This window comes from Strix uralensis, chromosome 2 (genome assembly GCF_047716275.1).
Source record: "Strix uralensis isolate ZFMK-TIS-50842 chromosome 2, bStrUra1, whole genome shotgun sequence".
NCBI classification, from domain to species: domain Eukaryota; kingdom Metazoa; phylum Chordata; class Aves; order Strigiformes; family Strigidae; genus Strix; species Strix uralensis.
This window is the reverse complement of record NC_133973.1, coordinates 129,617,445-129,640,787: the sequence shown is the minus strand read 5'-3', so window position 1 is coordinate 129,640,787 and position 23,343 is coordinate 129,617,445.

Here is a 23,343-nt window from a genome sequence, read left to right as displayed (position 1 = left end):
CTGCTTCAGGTCCTTCATTAATGTCTAGGCCATAAGAACATGTAAACATGCCGCCAATTTAGTTGATATTTCAGGGTTTATATTTTGGTTGTCTATGTTTTCTCTGGTAAAGACATACATTTTAAAATGTATTAAATCAATGTAAATAATAAGTAAAATTCCACGTGACATTATATACATCTATGGTGTTTTATTTTTGTATTTATTTTGTATTCCCTGCCTATTCACTATGCTACACAATAGTGTAATCCGATGCTCTGCTATCTCTATTTTAATAACTATACTAATAGGGTATATTAACACTCTATTTTAACTGACAGGAATTGATACAAACTCTACACGTCTCCATTGTAAATAATAACATTTAGGAAAGTTCCATCAATTAAGACATTACAGACTGTGTTGGTTTCAGCGTAAAAATGAAACTCATTTTACAGTGATAATTTTCAGGAATTTCTCACTATTTCTCTCTCATTAGTGGACATCTTTTTCTCTGAGAAAAGTGATAAAACTGAAGATGCAATTACGTTGACAGAAATCAAGGACAGCATAACTGCATCCTGGATTTTATTACTCCTTCTCTTTGCAGAGGGGACGTTTCTTTACAGAAAAGAACGTCAATCCTGACTGTGTCACAGTTGTTATGAAAAAGACCTTTAAAAAATGACAGTGATGTTGTCTGAGATATTGAAACCATGAGGTAACAGTTTTTGCCCAAGGAAATAGACTGAAATTATTAAATGTATGTACTTAAAGGATCACCATCTAATTATCTAGGGGTTTTAGACCACAGCTATCACTATTATACATAGTAGATTTGAATGTCTAGAAGGGATTGGCCTATGCCATATATCATACCATATCATATAATATCTGGCCTATATATCATATAATATAACTTAAACCATAAATCTAGAGAAATTGTAAATATGGTAAATAAGGGTAAATATGTAAATAAGGGTGTGTGTGTATACATTCATATCATGTGATAGATGAAATTCATATGACAGAAGATTATTTTGTGTTTTGGAAAAAATACAAAACATTTAAATTCCACACAGTTTTTTGTCAGATTTCCATAGCACAATTAATTCTGGGGTATGGATTAAATATTAAGTTGTTAGCTACACAGAAGACTGTTCATCTTTTATTAATATATTGCCTTCCTCATTTCAGTCATAGAATATTCACTGACTTCATTATGGGAATAGTCAATCATGGCAAGAATAATCTCTTACAGAGAAAGAGATTGTTTTAACAAAATGGTGCATTTCACCCAATTTTATTTTTACACTAGAAAGATTTAATTAGTTTGGATTTTCCCTTCTTCCATTCCATTGTTCTTGTGATTAAAACATTCACTTAAAAATTACTGTTGACTCACCAAACATACCCATAGTGGAATGGTTATTGACTTGTCAAACATAGTAAGAACTCTCCTTTGATTAAATTATTATCTTCTTAATTTACAATTAACTTAGCAGAAAATACTCTTTATCAGGAAAGATCCCTCAAGGAATATCTAAACAAATGTTTATGCAACCAGTGAAAGTACTGGTTAGCTTTTATGGTCAGATGTCATGTTATTGCTCTGAAATGAGTTATAACTCCTGCACTCAATTATTCTCACTCATTAGAAGTTCAGTCTACACCCTGTCTGAAAGCACTCTATCAATAACATAACAATACAGACTTAGTGGACATGCCCAAGTGTCACCTCTTGGGAATTATGCTCCAGCTGTGCTACAAAACAAGGTCTGGATGGCAGGAATAGCCTATGGTGGTGTCTATTTTATCTCAGGAACTACACCTCTTGACAACAGCTGAAACCTTTCCCTCTAGCACAGTTATAGCCCTGTTAAAAAAGTCTTAAAAAGGTATGAGTTACTGGTTGAGGGCACAATTTTGCTTCCTAGAACAATGGATCTGTTTCCAGGGTTAGAGATCCCACAAGATCAGACCTCAAGGGAAGATAGGATTCAGGGCAGAGAAGTAGTGAGAACACAGGGAAAAAGATTCCAAATTATAACAACCTACAGGTGCATGAATCACTGCATTTAAAGAGGGAGAGCTTGTGGCTCTCTCACAATTACAAACTCTTAGTCTGATAGAGCAACTTGGCTTGGCTACTTGTTGCACAGTCCAGTATACCTTCCACATCCACCAGCCCTGTACCACTGTCTGGTACTGCCATCTCAGGTGATTTTATTTACCTGTGTGAGCACAGACAGTGCTCAGATGCAAACACATATTTCACAAAATCACAGAATCGTCTAGGTTGGAAAAGACCTTGAAGATCATCCAGTCCAACCATTAACCTAACACTGACAGCTCCTAACTAGACCATATCCCTGAGCGCTATGTCGACCCTACTCTTAAACACCTCCAGGGATGGGGACTCTACCACCTCCCTGGGCAGCCTGTTCCAATGCCTAACAATCCGTTCTGGAAAGAAATGCTTCCTAATATCTAGTCTAAACCTTCCCTGGTGCAATTTGAGGCCATTACCTCTTATCCTATCGCTTATTACTTGGTTAAAGAGGCTCATCCCCAGCTCTCTGCAACCTCCCTTCAGGGAGTTGTAGAGGGCGATGAGGTCTCCCCTCAGCCTCCTCTTCTCCAGACTAAACAACCCCAGTTCCCTCAGCCTCTCCTTGTACGACATGTGCTCCAGACCCTGCACCAGCTTCGTTGCCCTTCTCTGGACACGCTCGAGTCATTCAATGTCCTTTTTGTAGTGAGGGGCCCAAAACTGAACACAGTAATCAAGGTGCGGCCTCACCAGTGCTGAGTATAGGGGCAAGATCACTTCCCTGTCCCTGCTGGCCACTCTATTTCTGATGCAAGCCAGGATGCCATTGGCCTTCTTGGCCAGCTGGGCACACTGCTGGCTCCTGTTCAGCCGGCTGTCAATCAACACCCCGAGGTCCCTCTCTGACTGGCAGCTCTCCAGCCACTTCTCCCCAAGCCTGTAGCACTGCTGGGGGTTGTTGTGGCCCAAGTGCAGCACCCGGCATTTGGCCTTATTGAAACTCATACAGTTGGCCTTAGCCCATCGCTCCAGCCTGTCCAGGTCTCTCTGCAGAGCCTCCCTACCCTCGAGCAGATCAACACTCCCACCCAACTTGTTGTCATCTGCAAACTTACTGAGAAATTCAAAAATGAATTTCTATTCCATCAGACTGAAAATATAATAATAATTTGATGCAATGGCCTTTCTCAAGGCTGAATTATTATATTTTTTATTTTTGTATAGATCCGCACAGACTAATGAAATCCAAGTTAAGGTCTGTCTTTTGGAGCCTGCAGCAAAATCTTAGATGAGTTGCAGTGCATTTTACACCAAGTGCATTTGAACAGTCACCTGGGAATACATGAACATGGTGCAACTTGAAAAGCAATAAGGGGAAGGACCAGAATGTCTGCTATGGGTAAAATTTAATAACAGGGGGTCAGTAATACCCTAGGAAAAGTAAAATGGCTTGTCCCTGAGGCTAAGATGACAGTGAAAGCAGCATACAGCACAGAATTAGTCTAAAATGCGCCTGTTCCAAACAAACATTGTCATGTCTCAGATTCAATAAGCAAAATGTAAGAGCACTTGCTGAGATTGTAGACTGAACCATCACACTCATTGTAGGGTTGCTACTATGGAGATACCAACAAAAGCCTGGAGCAAACTGACAGTGGAGCAGTTTTAACCCTCTTCAGGTACTGTGAATTACTTGTATGATGAGGATTGATAGGTTACAGTGCTACAGATAGGGATGTCTAAATTAAGCCAGAAAGTTTCTTATATTCAGTAATCCTACATTTAGTAATCTGTAGTGTGTCCTCTCATGATGGCAGGACCTTAGAGACTAGTCTACCCTGTCCTCCATAGAGAAAATCTTCATTAAGAACAGGACTGAATCACATGAGTGAAACTTCTGTTTGAGTCATGTAGATTTAAGTCTGTTTCTTGGAGACTATCAATCTCTATTAGTGCTCATCAAGCAGCACTGACTTTATGTCCAGGAACTTTTACAAGAATAGATCCTAAATGCATTGGTTTAAATAATTTTCATTGACAGCCAGGTCCCCAAAGTACAAATTTAAACAACAACAAAAGGTACTCCCTTTACCTGACAGAAGTTCATCAGGAATATAGTTTGTAAGTTATATTTGTTATAATTTAAAATATTACAGAATCACTGAGGTTGGAAGGTACTTCTGGAGATCAGGTCCAACCCCCCTGCACAAAGCGGAGTTAGTGAGAGCAGGTCGCTTACAGTCATGTAAGTTGGGTTTTGACTGTCTTCAGGGATGGAGACTTCACAGTATCTCTGGGCAACTTGTTCCAGTGTTTGACCACACACAGAGCAAAAAACTTTTTTAATACATTTAAATAGAATTTCCATCTTTGCCTGTGTACTCACCCCAACAGATTGATAAGGTCACCATGAGCCTTCTCTTCTCCTGGCTGAAACTGTCCCAGCTCTCACAGTCTCTCCTTGATGCTCCAAGCCCTTAGTCATCTTTGTGGTCCTTTACTGGACCTTCTTGCCTCTCATACTGGGGAGACAGCATTGGACACAGCAATCCAGGTGTATGTCATCAGTGCTAATTAGAGGTGAAAGATCACCTTCCTCAACCTGCCGATGATATTCTGCCTAAGGCAGCCCAGGAGGATGTTGGCCTTCTTTGCTACAAGGGTCAGGTTCAACATGTTGCCCACCAGGACCCCATGGTTCATCCATTCAAGCCTTCTGCTGCCTTTGCTTGATTTCCTGCACAGGGGGATGGATCACTCTTGAGCTTGGAGGAGGCAATTCCTGAAAATCAATCAGCTCTCCTTGACCCCTCTGCTGTCCAGGGACTCCCAGAGGATTCTTCCAAGTAGATCCCTGAACAAGCTGAAGTCTGCTCTCCTGAGGTCAAGGCTTGTGATGTTGCTTTTTGCTTTTTTTCCCTCTTCTCAGGATCCTGAACTCCACCTTCCCATGGTCACTGCAGCCAAAACTGCCCCCAGTTTTCACATCCCCATACAGTTCTTCCTGGTTTGTAAGTGTGAGGTCCAGTAAGGCACCTTCCCTCATCAACTTCTCAATCATCTGTGTCAGGAAGTAACCATCAATGCACTCCAGAAACCCCCTGAGTTCCTTGTGTGCTGCTGCACTGCCCCTGCAACAGATACTGGGGTGACTGAAGTCCCCCATGAGGACCAGAGCCTGCAAACCTGAGGCTTCTTCCAGATCTCTGAGGAAGGCCATAATATGTAAGAATATTTCTAATACCAAGGGAAAAAGACATTCAGGAATAGATTCAGTTTAAGGAGCATGTCCATCTAAGTCATTTAGGTCATTGTAGATTAGGAGCCTTACAGTAGTTGTCCATTATATGAGAAATCAAGCAATTTATTCATACAGCACTGTCAGCTGCAATCCTCTTTGCCTCATTTGTCTCCTGTTGCAACTGTCTCAGAGGGGATGGTGTGCACAGTGAAGCTCCCAAGAGCTTTACTGTACTAGAATATATAATAATGTTTGACATGAAATAATGAATACCCAGAGGGCCTGATCCTATGTGGTCCTGATGATTTCATGGAAGACATGAAGTATCCACAGTACCTTGCCAAGTCAGAGAAATTTAAGATCTCTGGGTATCTCAGAAGAGCTCAGAGGCTTCTAATAGCTGACTGATATGCTGAATTAATCAGATTATTGGTGCATTGTGTTTATAGACCAGTTCATATTGCAGTCAAGACGTATTCATAATCTGTTTACATTTTGCATCTGAGGAGGCTGAAAAGCAGTCATGCACAAGGAGATGCTTAATTATGAGATTCCTGCTTATGTGCAGTAGTGTGGGGGCTCTAAAACCCTATGGTATGCCAGGCAATTTATCTGTGCAAAACGTCATTATCAGTACATCTCACACCCAGAGATGGTAAGGAATCACCTGCTCTTATGTCTGCAACAGTCCCCTCTCAGCTATTTCTGACCTGTGTTTCTCTTTCTAGTGTCTCTCTATGGCAGGCTACAAACAGGATTGCTAAACCCTTCAACTGCCAACAGATCACATCTGAAGCTCTCATGTATCAAGGTTTTTGTTCAGTCCAAGTGAGTCTTTCTTTTCACAGAATCAGAATCATCAAGGTTGGAAAAGACCTTGAAGATCATCTAGTCCAACCATTAAACTAACACTGACCATTCCCAACCTTTTCAGAGAAAATTAAATACCCACTTGGGACTCAGGCAATGAGAAAAAGATAAACTGACATGCTCAAGTCTCATCTCAGCCACAGATGCTGCTACATCCAGCATAGCTGAGCTGTGGGAAAGTGAACAGTGACTTCAGCTAGCTTCATAAAACTCTACAACATCTAGCACTGAATGCATTACATAGAAACTAGAGGCTAGAATGACATCAAAGTTGCCTCACTGGTGATAGGAACTATGTCCCCTTGACTGCCAAAACAAGTTTACAAGGACAGAAGTGCTGGTGGGAAGGTGTGGAGAGCTTTACAAATCCCAAAATTATCCATTCGGGGAGGGGTAGCCTTTCTGGTCATTTCCATGGTGTCTTGAGCATGCCTGGCCACCATGAAATAGTCTGAGATGACCAATGCCATTAGCTTCCTTTTCCTGAGAACCCACTGACAGTTTTTATAAAGAAAGTATTGATCCAAACCAAGTCCTACTCAGAAGTAGAAAAAAGGCTGACAGACTTATGAAAATTAGTATAAACACCAACAAAAGGCTCTTAAAATTAAAAAAAAAAAAAAAAAAAAAAAACCCCAAAACCCCCAAACAACAAAACCCCTTAATCTTGGGAACAGCAGCAAAAGGCACAGCAGTTGTGCAAAACACCCTGTGCTGATGGCAATTTTCAACATCTGTCTGGGATGCTCAGTAAATCTGCTGCTTGTAGGTATCTGTCTACCCAAAAAGGGAGGGCAGATCCTACACTCTTAGAGACTGATGTTTTGTGGCCTGAACAGTTGCACTGAAATCAGTGACTTTGCTCAGGGAGTCAGGATTTGCTCAGTGTAATAACATTTTTCTGCCCAAGAATAAAGTGCTTGAAAATTATAGATGATTTCCTGAACTTCCACCAGGAAAATTTCTCTCTTCCAGTGACAATTTTCTCTCTTCCAGTGACAATTTAATATTTGCAGAAATTCACTCTAGCTTATTGAAGAGTTTTCTATGGTTATTCAAGATTCAGAATCACAGAGGAACACAGTGGTACCCAGTCACTACTGATGCTTACTGTGTCTTATCACAGCCCAATCCTCAATATCTAGATGTAAGAGCATAACATACAAGTGAAATGCAACATGAGTAATGACCCAGTTTAGAGAATTTCTAAATAAGCAGCAACCTTTTCCCTGTTACTGATTGCAGGGAGGCAGAGACATATTGAACTGCATACCTATTGCCTTTCAGGGACATATCACACTGCCATTCACAGGAGCAACTGAAACGTTATTATTGCTCCCTTCAAGAGAAAGGTGAAGAAAGAAAGGAATTGCTTTATACCTGCAGAGATGAGGGTTGGGATTTTTTTTTAGAAAAAAAGGCTTTTTTTGTTCCCCTTTTTCTTTCTAAAAAAGTGTAATGATTCAGGACATTTTTACACAGAAAAAAATTAGTGCTTATTTTTAATAATAATAAAAAAATAATTTCTCAAGGCACATTATAAAAGTATTGCCACAGCATTTCACTTACACAAAGAGCTAAGCCTGAGGTCTGACTATATGTCCATATTGTCCCCAGTTAAAGCAGCCTTTATTAATAACATAGCAAAGCCCAGAACCCTCATTTGTACTCACTCTTAACCAGAACCAGGATCTCATTTTTCATTAATACAACAGAAAGACATAGTGTTTCCCCACGTCTAATGTCTACTTGCCCCACACAGACATAGGAATGCTCCATTCTGACTGAAGATTTCCGACGACTTCATTTTGTGATGATGTTGCTGTGATGGCTGAATACTGCCCTCATGCAGCCCCCATAAACCAATTGTAAAACACTGTCACAAATGTCAAATATCAAGAAAAGCCATATCCTGCTCAGAGCAAGCATTTCTTATAAAAGTGTGGACATTTTTGCCTGACGATAGGTTTAACAGAGTGGTCTCTTGACCACAGAGCCAGCTCCTCACCTAGGCCAGCCAGGCTACATCAGAGTTTCTGCCCCGAAAAACTCTCTTTGCTTTCAGATATGCAATGGCTCAGTGGAGCATGTAGGTGTGCACGTTCCTCCAAGAGCAGGACCAGGCACTGAGCTGACCATTACATGGGACAGGACTCCTGTGTTGGCCACATCAGTCAGTGTGACTGCACCTTTTCTCAGCTGACCAAAAGGAACTGGGATGTTAAAGGTGGGTTTTAGTACAACAGGATTTAGAACAAAGCCTGGGAACAAATTCTGGGAGTTCAGAGACTTTAAAATATTCCCACCATCTCCTTGCAGCACAGGTTCACATCCCTTTAATCTTGCTCACAGCAACTTTTTGAGCTTTTCCCACTCTAAGCAACCTCCATGTAGACTCCTTAGGATACCAGGAGAAGACCTTTTCTTGCTGTCCTCTCTGAGGCCTGGCTGTACTGACTGTCTTTTGCCCTGTTGATCAGTTCCCCCCCAACCTCCCCACTCTGCCTTTGCTGCTTCTCCTTCCAGAGTGTTGAAAGAACGCAGAGGGAGCCCAGCCATCATTTAATGCACAAAGGCTCAACTTTATTAGTACTCACACTTCTTTTATATCCACAATAATTAGTTCATACATATTGCAAAAAGCAAGCTCCTTATAGGTTGCTAAGGTTAGATACATTGGTTGCTAAGGTTAAATACCAATCTCTCCCCTTATGATTTCTGCAAGGCCTTCTACATAGTCCTGCTTCTGTTCTTTGTTCTTCTTTGATACTTTTCGGTATTCTCCCATCACGTCGCCGTTGTCAGCAGTTCCTCGGTGCTGTGCCCTTTCTCACGTAGCCAGTTGTTAGCAAACTGCTCCACATCTCCCCCGTTTTCTTTTTGCACTTGTGCTAAAAATATTGCAGAGGCAGTCTTCTGCAGGGCCCTTTGCAGAAGATTGACAATACATGGCAACATCAAAAGCACAACCACAATTACCAAGATCATGACCCCCACAGACTTGATCAGAGATATTAACCATCCTGAAAGTCCCCATCCTTTAAACATCCTTGTTAACCAATCTAATCCATCATCTTCTGTTAAATGTTTGACACCATCCTTTAGCTGCTGTATGCTTTTGAAAATAGATTCTGAGTGGTCAGACAAATTCATGCAACACATTCCTTCAAAATCTTCACATCCATGTCCTTGCGCTAAGAGCAAAAAATCAATAGCTGCTCTGTTCTGTAAAGTAGCATGTCTAACACTATCAACATCAGTTAAAAGACCACTTAAAGCTAAAGAAGTAGCATTAGTCTGTTTGCTAAGCCAACATCCCAACTTATTCAAAGTAGTTAAGGCATTTGCAACACCAACTCCTGGTGCCAATATGGAGGCTGTTATGATTTGGCCTGGATTCCAGAATTCAATGTTATCTCGACAAGAACTTTCAAACCGATGAACGGTCCTTGGGACTCGCTTATGTTTTCGAGTCATATTCAGAATCATTGACACATTTGGTGTTAATAACGTGAGACGTCCGAGGCTACACGGGCCTCCATTCAGTTTAGATGGGACGCCTCCCCAGGCACGATCTCCACAGATTAGAAACACACCAGGAGGTAATGCAAGAGGAACAGCAAAAGATCGTGAGATGTTAGTCGAAGTATAATTGCACCAAGCAGTTGAATTATGATAAGCAGCATTAGTTGCATTCACATTTTGCCCTCTCCGTGTGGTGTTATAGGAGTAATTAAAAAACACACAAGCATCCATTATAACAGAGCCTAGCAACTCTAGCTCTTGAGGTTCTTGCGTAACCTGTGGAAGGTGACTGTATACACCATCCCAATTATCTGTACAATTTTTTGGAGAGTTGCAAAGAGAGAAAATCTGAAGGGTTTGTGGGATTGGCCATGTGTCTACTGGCACTCCCACCAAACAGGTGGAGAATGGATTTTCCGGATTCGTAGTAGAAAGGCACAAGGTTTCTTGATGTGTCATGTTTGCCAAAGTTACCCAGACATTTTGTTTAGGTTGTGAAACCATCCAGCCTTCAGCTTGATATATTGTCCAAAACAGGCCAATCACGCTGGATAGGATCTTAATGAAGGTTGCCATCTGTGGAGACACAAATAAATTCCTAATCCTGATTAATCAATTGTTCTTTGTACTTCCATCTTTTATTGCTACATAACGCCTTTTCATCTGTCCCCACCTACGGGGAGCAATCTGTATCCACGTAGGAATAGCACTATGTATGAAACACTCAGTCTGTAAACATGCAGATTTTGATTCCTGTTCTAACCGTTGCTTATGATGCTGCAGCCACCAAACAGCCGCTGCCAGGGATAACGACTCTCGATTTTCCCACAAACCGAAACATTCTTGAATTGGCTGTCCTGCAAACCTTGCTAATGCCCTCTGTGGGTTGTCATTAATCCATGTGTTACGACAGTTAATACATCTTAACCCAAAATATAGCTGTGATTGGTGTATCCAATATCTTTTTTCACATCCTCCACAAAACACCTTTACCCACGCTTGATGATCTGGATTGTTGCAGTTTAAACAATTTTGCCCACTTCTTATTACATTCCCATTTAACCACTCAATAATTCTCCATACATCTGACAATGTTGCCCAGTAAAGTGAATGTCCGAGTAGACCCTCAAGTTGGGTCAAAACAGGCTGGATCTTCAGCCGCTGTCGATGAGCTTGTCTCTCCTCTGGTGTCATTGGGAGGTGCGGCAGGTTTCGCCCATCTCGCTGGAACCCATACGGTGCCTGTTGGTGTAGAAACACAAAGATATCCCCTTCCCCATATTACTACTTTAGCTGGTCCTTTCCACAATCCATCTTTTGGATCCTTATAATTTACCCATATCTCTTTCCTTCCCTCACTTACTTTTGCCTTCTCATAATGTAACATAGCTGGTGGTTGTTCTGCGTCTCCAAATATACACAAGTGATTCATTACAAATAATGTTTTTGCTAATCTTTCCTGTACATCCTGTATTTCCTGATATTTTGCTACATAACGTTTCAAGGTACCATTTGCTCTCTCAACTATGGCCTGTCCTGTGGGAGAATGCGGTATCCCTGTTACATGCTTCACTCCCCACTTGTTTAAAAATCTTTGCACTCGACTTCCGACATATGCTGGTCCATTGTCTGTCTTTATAGTATTCGGGACTCCCATTATTGCAAAACAACATGTTAAGTGTCTGATTACCTGTGTGGCCTTTTCTCCACTCTGCGCAGAGGCCCATATATATTTGCTATAAGTATCTATAGTAACATGTACATATTTAAGTCTACCAAAACTTTGTATGTGAGTCACATCCATTTGCCATACTTCATTAGATTTCGTCCCTCTAGGATTAACTCCTATTCCAATACCAACCCCTTTATTGTGAAAACTACAAACAGGGCATGTTTTTACTATGGCCGTTGCTTCCGCCATTGTGATGCCAAATTGTGTTTTTAGCCCTTTTGCATTCTGGTGGAATATGTCATGTGCTTCTTTTGCCAATTTGTCTTTCGGCATAGGAACATGTATAACAGTGGATACCAACTTGTCCGCTCGAGCATTACCTTCCCCAAGTCCTATATCCCATTTATGACTTCTAACATGAATTACAGCATACGATTGTTCCCTTATTTTTATGGCCCTCTGTAATTGTAAGAACAACTCATAGAGACGCTTATTTTGTACTTCCCTGACTTCTGCATCTTCTATCCTTGCTACTATTCCCGCTACATACATAGAATCAGTTACAATATTCAATGGTTCATTAAACTTAACCATCGCCCAAACTACTGCCAACAGTTCCAAAGTTTGTAGTGTGTCTTGTGCTGTGGCTTTTAATATCTCGTGTTTCCATGTATTATCTTCCTGCCACGTTATAGCTGCTGTCTGAGATTTCTTTCCTGCATCTGTATAAACTGTGATGGCATTCGGGATCGGCGCCTGTTGTCTTTTTGGCTGTTCAATCCAATGTAATTGTCCTAACCATCTCAAAGGTTCCATAGATAATTGATCAGTTGACAACATCATTGGCCCATTTAACATGGCTTCCTGCAATGCTGTGCTATTTGCCAGGTACCACTGCATGGTCTCCTTCTGCATTGGACAGTATATGAATTGAGGTTCTCTTCCACTTATTTGAATAACTCGCACACGACCTTTCTTTACTAAATTTGCTAATGCCTCAATTTTTTGAAGTAGAGATTTTGATTGTTGTAATGCTGGCGTGATCCATTCTAGCACCCATGTCTCCCCCGTTTTCTTTTTAGACTGCGTAATAGCTCCGAGCAAATGCTGTGAACCCATCCACACAAGTATGTCCAGGGGGAGCTCAGCGTCTCTCCGACGCACTTGTCCAGAAGTAATACGATCCATAATCTGTTGTAACACTCGCTTCTGATCTGCTGATAAAGACACTACCTGTGCAGGATCATTTCCTTTTAACAGTGGTCTTAATTGTTGTAAAAGCTCGTTTGGGATGCCCACTATAGGTTTTAGCCATTGTAAATCTCCTAATAGCTTTTGAGCATCATGCAGTGTTGAAATTTCAGGATTAATTGTCAATTTTTGTGGTGCTACTATTTGTTTCGTCAAAGACAATCCTAAATATTTCCATGGAGCTGTTTTTTGTATCTTTTCTGGTGCAATTACCAATCTTTGCTTTGCAAGGGTGTTTACAATTTCTTTTATCTGTGCTTCTGTAAATGGTTCTTTCTGTGCAAATAATATATCATCCATATAGTGATAAATTATAACATCAGTCCATTTTTGACGTAATGGCTGTAAGGCTGCATCTACAAAAATCTGACATAAAGTTGGACTATTTCTCATTCCTTGCGGTAAAACTGTCCATTCAAACCGTTGATCTGGCCCTTCTCTATTTATTGCCGGTAAAGTGAAAGCAAATCGGCGCATGTCCTTTTCATGAAGCGGAATCGTAAAGAAACAATCTTTTAAGTCCACAATCAATATAGGCCATTCATAAGGTAACATAGCTGGATTCGGCATACCTGGTTGTAAAGCCCCCATTGGTTCCATTTGTTTGTTTACTTCTCTAAGGTCATGCAAAAGTCGATATTTGCCTGATTTCTTCTTTATGACAAATATTGGAGTATTCCAAGGACTAGTAGATAATCTTAAATGTCCTTGCTGATATTGTTCTTGTACTAGCAAGTGTGCTTGCTCAAGACTTTCCCTTTTTAGTGGCCACTGCTTTACCCATATTGGATCATCAGATGTCCAAGTTATAGGGATCGGGAAAGTCCAAGCAATGGCCATTAGAATAAATGGTGATCGTTTGTCAAAACTATTCCCATTTGTGCTAACACATCTCTTCCAATTAAGCAATTTACCCCTGGAGGTAATTGCACTACAGCAAGCACCGCTGTGACTGTTTGTCCTTCAATTGTCAATTGTAGGGGCGGCGTTCGATTAGCTAAAGTTAAACCACCCACGCCAGTGATGGTAGTGGTATGCTCTTGTAATGGCCAGCCTTGTGGCCAAGAAGAAGGCGACAGTATGCTGGAATCTGCGCCTGTGTCTAACAACCCTTCCACAGTTATTGCGTTACCTTGAAATGACAGGTGAACAGTCTTTCTGGGTCTCGTACTCAGATCCAGTGTTAGCAGGGTCAGGCTTCCTGTGGATCCGAAGCCTTTATTTCCGCGACTCTCCTCAGTTATTGGTCGTATTGTTTGAGTCACTTGTGGCAGAGGCACCAGCTGTGCAATTCGTTGTCCCTGTGCAATCTTTACTGGTGGATTCAGTGTATATGCCATAATATAGATTTCACCTTCATAATCTGCATCAATAACTCCCGGTAAAACAAATAGTCCACATTGTGATGCCGATGATCTTCCTAATAATAAAGCTCCCATGGCTCTCCCATTAATAATGATAGGTCCTCGTACATTCGTAGATATTGTTTGAGGATTATTTGTTAACAAAATAACATCTACTGCTGCTGCCAGGTCCAACCCGAGACTTCCCCGGGTGGCGGGTTGAAGGACTGCGCTGCGGCTGCAATTTTGGTCGTTGCGCGGCGGCCGGCGAACGCGCTCCGTGTGGAGTTTCCCGACCGTCTGCAGCAAGCCACCTCATTATGGGAGTTGGATCGGCAAGTTTGACACCATACATTTCTGGCTGTACAACTCTTTCGTACATGCCCTGGAGCTCCGCATCGGTAACACCGCAGCTGCCCCTTTTTAGGTGTTTGCACTTTAACTGCTGTTGCTGCTGAAGTCTGGAGAGGCGCAAGGGCTGCCATAACCTGACTTTGAGTAGCCTGAGCCTGTTCTTTCATTCCTTCCCCTAATTTCTTTATTGCCTCTACAAGAAAAGCCTGAGGTCCAGTAGGTATCGAGGACGCTTTTTCAAGTGCCTCCTCTACAGTCCAATGTGCCCTTAATGTATTCAATAAACTCTTTGTAGCAGGATTGCCATTTTGTGAAATGCACTGTTTTAAGAGAGCACCCTGCATGTAGAGAGGTACTCTTGCTCTTTCAATTGCATTTACCAACTTATCTACAAAACTGCCCAAAGTCTCTTCTCTCCCTTGCTTAATCCCCATATACATTGGAACTCCGCCTGGCTCTTTCACTTGCTCTATGGCTTCTCTCACTAACCTCATTGCCTCTCTCACCTTATCCGGACCGAGCAATGCTTGAGCTTCTACTCTAGCATAAGGTCCTAACCCCATTAATTCATCCATTGTAACCCCTTGTAATGGATCTCCTGCTTGCCGCTGTACCGCTATCGATTCTAACACTCTCGCTTGCCAATGCGCATTAAACAACAACCACTGACTAGGAGAGAAAATTAACTTTGCTATACCCCGACAATCTGCAGGCAAAAGAAGTTGAGTGCTCCAGAGATAATCTAACATTTGACGAGTCGGTTCACCAGTAACACCATAAGAACTCACTGTAGAGCGCAATTGTGATAAAAGCTTCCAATCTAATGCCGTAACAGTAGCATTTAGTCCACCAGCTGGGTTCGGCTGAAACTGAACTGGAAAAGCCATTGCTGTCGCCATCTGAGTCATCTCCTCATCCCCTTTTTCTAACCCCTCTCGTGCCAATGCATTCCAAGCCCGACACCTTTCTTTAGCGATCTCTATCCCCAGCCCATCTTCTGAGCCAGGAGTAGAATTCTCGCTTTCCGGCGTCACAGTGTGGCTGGACGCGTCAGGGCTACTCAGGGCAGAAGCGAGGGGAGCGGTAGGGAGAACTCGTTCTGAGCTTTCCTGTCCCGTCTCTTCGGAACGTAAAGGTGGTAAAACAAGCTCACGAAACGCAGGCGGTAATGGCCACTTAGTTTCCTCCTCCCCATATCTGGTGTTTTTCTCTTTTGCCGCAATTGCGCCCTGTGCAGCTCTTTTTTCAGCCTGATACCTTAGCAATTCATTATGAACCACCCTCCATAACTTTCCCAACTTTTTTGCTGTCTTATCATCATTCAATGTTAATTCCCATAACTTATCTCCAAATTTTCGCCATTCCGATAACTCATGAACTGTATGTGGATTAATAAAACAACCTTGCTCTACCCCATAAGCTAAAAGCCCCTGAAGATCCTTTTTTACATCTATTCCCTCAACCCGGCGTTGTGCCAGCCAGGATGCAAATAAATCATATGCTGCTTGCCTGTCCATACCTGAATTTTTCCGTTGCAGCCTTTCCAGGTCTCGGCAGCACGTATCAGCAGGGCTCACCTCTTATGACACCCTGGGCGCGGGCCTTTTTAGTCGCCTTTCGCCGTCCTCGCTGCTTAAGGACCTGAACAACCTTCTCTGGTCTTTATCCTTCGTGGTGCCTTATACGTCCTTTGGCACGTATCACGTCGGGGTCACCATTTGTTGAAAGAACGCAGAGGGAGCCCAGCCATCATTTAATGCACAAAGGCTCAACTTTATTAGTACTCACACTTCTTTTATATCCACAATAATTAGTTCATACATATTGCAAAAAGCAAGCTCCTTATAGGTTGCTAAGGTTAGATACATTGGTTGCTAAGGTTAAATACCAATCTCTCCCCTTATGATTTCTGCAAGGCCTTCTACATAGTCCTGCTTCTGTTCTTTGTTCTTCTTTGATACTTTTCGGTATTCTCCCATCACGTCGCCGTTGTCAGCAGTTCCTCGGTGCTGTGCCCTTTCTCACGTAGCCAGTTGTTAGCAAACTGCTCCACACCAGAGGTCTCCCCTTGCCCACCATCCTCACTCACGCTCCAGGGAGGGAGCGGCTCATGTATCCCTCCAGAAGGAGCCACTTGAAACCAGAACAGCAGCCAGAAAGCCACTTTTCTGCCTGTTGCCCAGAGACAAGACTTTGAAAAGAGAATAAGATGCAATAAAAATGTTTATAAAGACAGCGCTGGGCTTGAGCTTGTTCCACCTTCTAATCATTATTTAGCCCTCTCTTGGCATAGTGCTTCAGGGCTCAACAAGAAAGGCTCCTGCATGCTGAATGCTGCTCAGGCTCTGGATGGTGGCCAGGCCTCGTCCTGGAAGCCTTACCTCAACAGGCAAGACACGTGAACATTAGAGATATGGAGGATAAGTAATACTGTGTGGGTCTCAGTCCATCTGGTGAAGGGTTTCCAGATTGGGATATTTGGCTGTGTTCTGAACTGCAAAAAAAAAAAAAAAAAAAAAAGAAAAAAGGTCTTTGTGTTTGTGTATACATACATACACACAATATATTACTTTTGTATATATAAAAGTAATGCCAGGACATGTTGCCAAGTAGTTGAAACTTTATATTTTTCTCAGATCTTCCCATTTTTTAGCTTTTTATAAATGTATTACAAAATAAGAGAAAAATCACTAGGTAATTCAGAAATGCCAGAACATGTTAGCTTTTAACATTTTTTGACCACTTTTATCCTGTTTTTAGCACTCTTTTCAAACAAAAAAACCACTTACCCATTCTGGAAGTCATTTTAGCAATGAGACAGCTGCCCTTTCCACTGGGAACCAGGCTCCCAGCTATGATTTTTTTACCTGATCCATAACACAAGTAAGAGGGCCATCACCTGCCATGCTAGAGCTTTTATTTGTGGAAGTAGGATTGCAGGGAAGGCTGTAAATGAATTAGAAAGTAAACATAAACTTTGCCGTACGTGATCATTCACAGGTTCAAAACACCACACAAGTTAATGCTGAGGAAGGGAACTGTACTTGGAGACCTGTAGTTGAACTCTTAAGCCAGAGATTTTGCAGTAATTAACAGTGCTTCTTTCTAGCAGCAGTGTAGCAAAACTCAATGTAAAACCTACAGAAGGGGAGAGTGATTTCATTTTAAAACATACAGCAATGCTCTCACACCCACCTTCTTGCAAGTGCCATGCTGTATGTTCAAATAGCCTGTGTACCTACACCCATGTATATCCCAGCGCTTTGGTCAGATTTCCTTGCAGCAACAGGAAGGAAAAGGGATGCCGGCTCCTCAGCCCTCATCATATCCTCATCCTTAGGTTAGCCTTCAGGCACTGGGTCTGGATGAGTCTTTCTTGTACTGTTTCAGATCTGAAAGTGGTTGTGATCTTTTGCCTCTCCACTCCATCCCACTTCTGTGAAGCATTAGGATTTGTTTATTAAAGTATCTAGTCTTTTTACCTGGATGCTGCTGAAAAGGATCTGTCCTTCTTGACATCACCTCTTAACGGTGTAGATAGTTTGGTGATCTGTCCTTTTTATTTTTAAGATTTCTCCTTCTGTTAGGATGTCCCTTGCTTTAGGTTGTCCTTCGTTATCTGTTCTGGGTGTCCTGATGGACTTCATGAAGCTGTGCTGGGAACTTAATATGCTGCCAACTCAGGTGCCATTGGCCTTTCCTACAGCCCATCTCCTGCCATCTCTCTTGGTTCTTCCACACCCAGACAGTCCTATTCATTTTCCATTTGGAGCAGTTTTAATGCTGATATTACAAACCTCTACTATCCTAATGAATAAGATAGAGCTAACATCAAGTTCTGTTTTGCCAGCCTCTTTAATTAAAAAAGAAAAAAATCACCCTCTCGATGTTACAGCTGGAAAATCAGCCCCCAGCAATTAGGAAGATGCAATCACCCTATTTCTACTTATTTCCTCAGGGCAGCATGCACAGAAAATGGATACATTCTGTGAAAAGAAGCATTGCATTGCTTGTATTTTATCATCCCACTGCTGAGTTTTATGTATTTGATTTGGCCTTTTAGTCAATTTCTTGTAATTGATTTTCCACACACCCCCTCCCCACAATTGGATGCAGTTTCCTGCAGTTATTATCCTGTTGAAATTTAAACCTGTGTATAGAATCCCAAGGTTAATAGAGGGCTTCAGGAAAGGAGGGAGAAATGTAACTGAGTGACAAAATCCACAGTCTCAGCAACCTTATTAATGTATGAGATTTAGAAGGAAATCTTTGTGTAAAGTGACAGTACAGTACAGACTGCAGACTTAGTCATCCAGTCTGTGAATGTTGAGCTTTTGGAGTATTCCAACTTGTGCCTAAACACTTACAGGGTGAGGTGAGAGGGTCCCAAAATAAGATCAGGATTTTAAGTGGGGTCAAGAGATTTACCAGAACCTTGATGCAGAACTGGGACTGGGAGCAAGAAGTGATCCTGGGAGCAAGAATTGGTGCAGTAGGACCAAAAACAGAGTAGTGAACCCAAAGTCAAGGGACTGTTGCTTTGGGGATCCCATTTTCCAGGTGCAGTAACGGCCTCCCAGAGGTCACGGCATGTCTGCTCTCAGCAAGATCTAGTTTCCTTCAGTCATCAATGTTAGTAAGAGGAAAGATCTTAGGGAACCCCATGTACAGTCCAAACCAAAAATCCTATTTATTCTGGCTACACGCTAAACAGAACAATAGAAGACACCATAATTTTATATTATATTACTGTCACAAATGTTGAATAAGTAAAGAGAGTAATAGGAAAGGTAATTACATGAGGTTTTAAAAAATCCACATGCTGTATATGTTATGTTTCCTTTGTTAAATATAATCATAAGGATTCTGTACAGTTAACAGTTTTGGAAATTTTTCCCATCTAACATACAGAGCATCAGGGTTGGAACTGCTGGACATTTAAGAATGCACAATGTTTTCCAAATTCTGAAATCCTCTGAGGGCAGAGACATCACTTTTAATATCTTTGGTGCTTATGACAGTACTTAAAATTTATCACCTGTCATATTGCTAAAGTGATATCAGCCCTTCTACACAGCCCTTAGAAATATTCTCTATTTAATGAGGTAGGTCAGAGGTTCCAGGGATCATTTCAAGTATAAACATGAATATATATCTTAAAGTGCAAATAACAAAATGTGCTTGGTGAAGAAAGAGCTAAATTATCGGGCTAGTGAGATGCTACCATGAGAGAGAGATACCAATTTAGCTTGTGCATCTCATGCTAAATAGCATCTGCTGGATCAAGTCAGCTGATCCAAATGAAGCGATTAGGAATAATTGGCAGAAGTGCATGTCAGTGTCTTTCCTCTTACAGATACAGAAAAATTCTGCATATGCACATGACTGTTTCTCTATAGCCTGTACAGAAAGGCTTCAACTTCTCCTCCTCCTGCCCCACCTGTCATTCAGAGGGAACTGATAAAAACTGATGCTCTGTTAATGTACTGCACCTGACCACCTCCTAATGTCATGGGTCATTAATAACTTCCCAGCTGCCATTCAATGCTGCCTTTTTTTTTAAACCTGAAAGTACACACCACACACACACACATGCTCACAGACTGCTTCAACCTACAGCACATCCAGAAGCCATAGCAACCAGCAGAGAATCCTCAGCTTGCTTGAGCTGCACTCCCCGACACTTTCTTCTCATCACACAAGACACCCTGACTCTCAGCCAAACAGGGTGCAAGCCTTTTCACTTAAAACTCACTGTTCAGAAGGGGTAGTCAAGTATGTTTTATTATTTCATACTGTAGTCAAAGCTTCCACTTTTTCTTTAGTGATTACATGCTGCCCATATCATTCAGGGTATGAAAAGGAATTAGATATTTTTTAAATACACTTGGGTTCTCCCTCAAAATTTCAAATTCAAGGTTCAAACTAAGAGCAATTTTTAATAAAAGTAGTTAGATATGTCTACATGTATAACATGCTGCGATGGAGGAAACCAGAGTTGGCCATGAATCAGTCTGGGTACAATAGTGTTGGCATGCACAGTTTTTCTGACTTTGCTAATACATTTGATTTTACAATTTAAGTGCTATTTTGCTCTCAGCTGAAGTGGTGCAAATGAGGGCATTAGCAAGGCTGTGCTGTGAGACACTCAGCAGGGACAGGCACCTCTGCACAGCGGTTCAGGCCACCTGTGACCTGAAGCCCCCACAGCTGTCCCTGCCCCATGTCTGCAACACCCTGGAGCTCCCACAAAGTCACCGGCAGACCTGGGCACAGACTCCCCTCCAGAACTTCTCTCCTTGCTTGCTGCTGCATCACATCCCTGAGAGGCTCCGGGTGTTACGCTGTGCTCTTCGGCCAATTCTGGAGCCCACACCATTTCCTACGTTATTTCAACCCAAAATGAAACAGTCCCAGCTGCATCAGACGGCTCTATCCCTCTGATCATCTAAAGCAGAGTTAAGTAAGTCCTGTCCATTGAGGTGAAAGTGAAATCAGTGATAGCTTTGACGTTTTAAAGGGAATTTTAACACATACCAGAAATGATTCCGAAGAAATCAATGATTTGGTGGGGAAAAAACACCTGGTATGGTGTTTGGGAGGAGAAGGGAAGAATGAGAAAGTGAAAACTAAAAATCTTGGTAAAGGATGCTCTTTTGTAGACTGAAACCACTGGAAAAAATGCTTCCTTAGTCCATCTTCTTTTTTTTTCTCCAAGCTCCATTGGTGCACCTGGTGGTTTTCCCTATCTTCCCAAGACCCCTGGACCAATACAACTCTAAAATTACTCAGTCCTTTTTCAGCAGCTTGAACAAATCTAGGAGAAAGTCTCTGCTGTTGCTTTATATGCAGTTTACGATGCAAAATTAGACTGACAACTTTGGAAGTTAAAAGTCAGCTTGTGTTTCAATTTCTCTGATCACAGAGCAAGAAGGAGTCAGGGTGATCTGTCCATGTCTCCTTCATAAGTCCATCGCAGGATTCCCTTAGCAATTCTTATGCCAGGGCCAGCTAGAAAATCGCCCAACTCCAGTGATGGTGACTCCACCACAGCCCTTGATAGATTTTAATGATTTATTACGGTCGTTGTTAAACAGCTATAGCTTATTTGTTCTCTGTATATATTAATTTTCAAAACACCAGACTTTTAGTACCTCCATTTGCTGGGCTGATGATCAGCTCTGTTTCTCCTGTAAGTATTTATTAGCCATGACATTATCTATTAACCTTCCTTGATAAGTTAAATATATTGGGCCCCTACTTGTTCACTGCAAGGCTTATTTGCCAAACCTGTAATTACTCTCCTGAGCAATAGCTTGCTTCCCATTTTAAGCTACTCCGGATAACACATCATTTACTGGTAGAAGCCATATAAACAAACTATAGACTCTTAAAAAAAGGTGAATTGAAGTTACAGACACCGATGTCTCTCCATTTTGTCTATTTTGTGGGCAGTAGTTTATTTCCAGTCCCCTGTACTCCCTACAGCCAAGCTTAGCCCCGCTCCTCAACTTCTGAGGAGCTGGAGGGATACCAAGGGGTGAAGCTGTGTCACAGCCTGCACCATCACAAAGTGGAGTGGTACCTCCTCACTTCTAAATTTACCAACTCTTGCAGTTACATCCCTTTTGGCCTGCAGGAAGCAAATGCTCTGGCTGGTCTTCAGCCTGTGGCTTGGCCCACAATCCCAAATAAAAGTTGGGAATCCGAATATGTCATGTTGGGCACATATGAGCTCCATCAGGCTGTCTGGCATTTCTCTGTGCAACCCTGTGCAAATAGAGAAAGCAGGGACACTCATATACTGCTGTCAGCCAGACGCAAACAAGTACATCTGATGACAGTGGCTGGGGGCAGCGATGGTGACAGACCGCTCTGAGAACTCGCCCATCCTCACATTAGCACCAGTGCAGCTGTCACACACAAGAAGTGACAGATAGATAGACATGGGGATTTCTAAGAAAATAACACACAATCTTATTCAAAATGCATGTAGCTAACTTGATACAAGGCATGGTGAACAGCAAGTATTTTTACATTCAGTGTCATGGGTGTCAGCAGCAGTTTGATGATAATGAGTCAATTTCTTACTGGCTGAAGGATAGCAAAAATAGTAAGAAATACCTAGTTTTTATATCCTTATTCTCAAGCTAATCTCAAGTACTACAGATGTTAAAGAAATCCAAGAACCTAGCACATCCACACAAAGCCATAACTTCATGAAAATACCTGCTTATTAAGAGCTGACACTTCCCAATGCATGGGATATTCAAAATGCATTGTATCTGTGTAGTGAAACCACAGGCACTCACAGATGGCAGGACAGGCCTGCAGATCACCTACACAAAGACCATCTTCTGCACCTCTGATACCAGCGTCAACGTGGCTGCTTACGTAGAGAGAAGCTGTCATCCAAGTTAGGTCAAGCTGTGCAGCTGTAATATCAGCACAGCAGGAAAGCTTGCTGCTGGCATCGCATGCAGCCAACATAGTCTTGTCTTCCAAAATGAAAGCACAAGTGACAATTTCTTCCATCCTTGATTGTTTCAAGCAATTTTCAGCTGTAGTTTTATTACTATAATTCAAATCAATGCCTGGAAAAAGGGTAGTAGGTGACCTACTGAGAGTTGTTTATCAGCACATGAGCTATCACACTGCTATGATGCCCAGTAAGATGGCAGACATAAACCACATGCACACACTGTCAGGCAAAAGCAGTATTGCCCCTCCCACCCCAGTAACATTTTCCCTGGGGAAAACACTGTTATGGGACAAGAAAGGGGAAGAAGGGATAAGTGCAAGAGAAAAGGTGAGTGCTTGGTTGTGTATTTTAGGCAAAGAGATCTGTGGGAGAACTGTACATCTTCATAATGTACTGCAGCTGCTACCAAGGTGTTAAATCCTGACAGAACTCCCAGTTTTGCAGTAACACCAAATAATCCAAGTGGGAAGGAACAAGCGTCCTGCTCTCCCTGCAACCAATTCCCTCAGCTAAAACAATCCGATGCACAATATAAGCTATTCTAGTTACTGTTCAAACTCCGGCAAAACACAA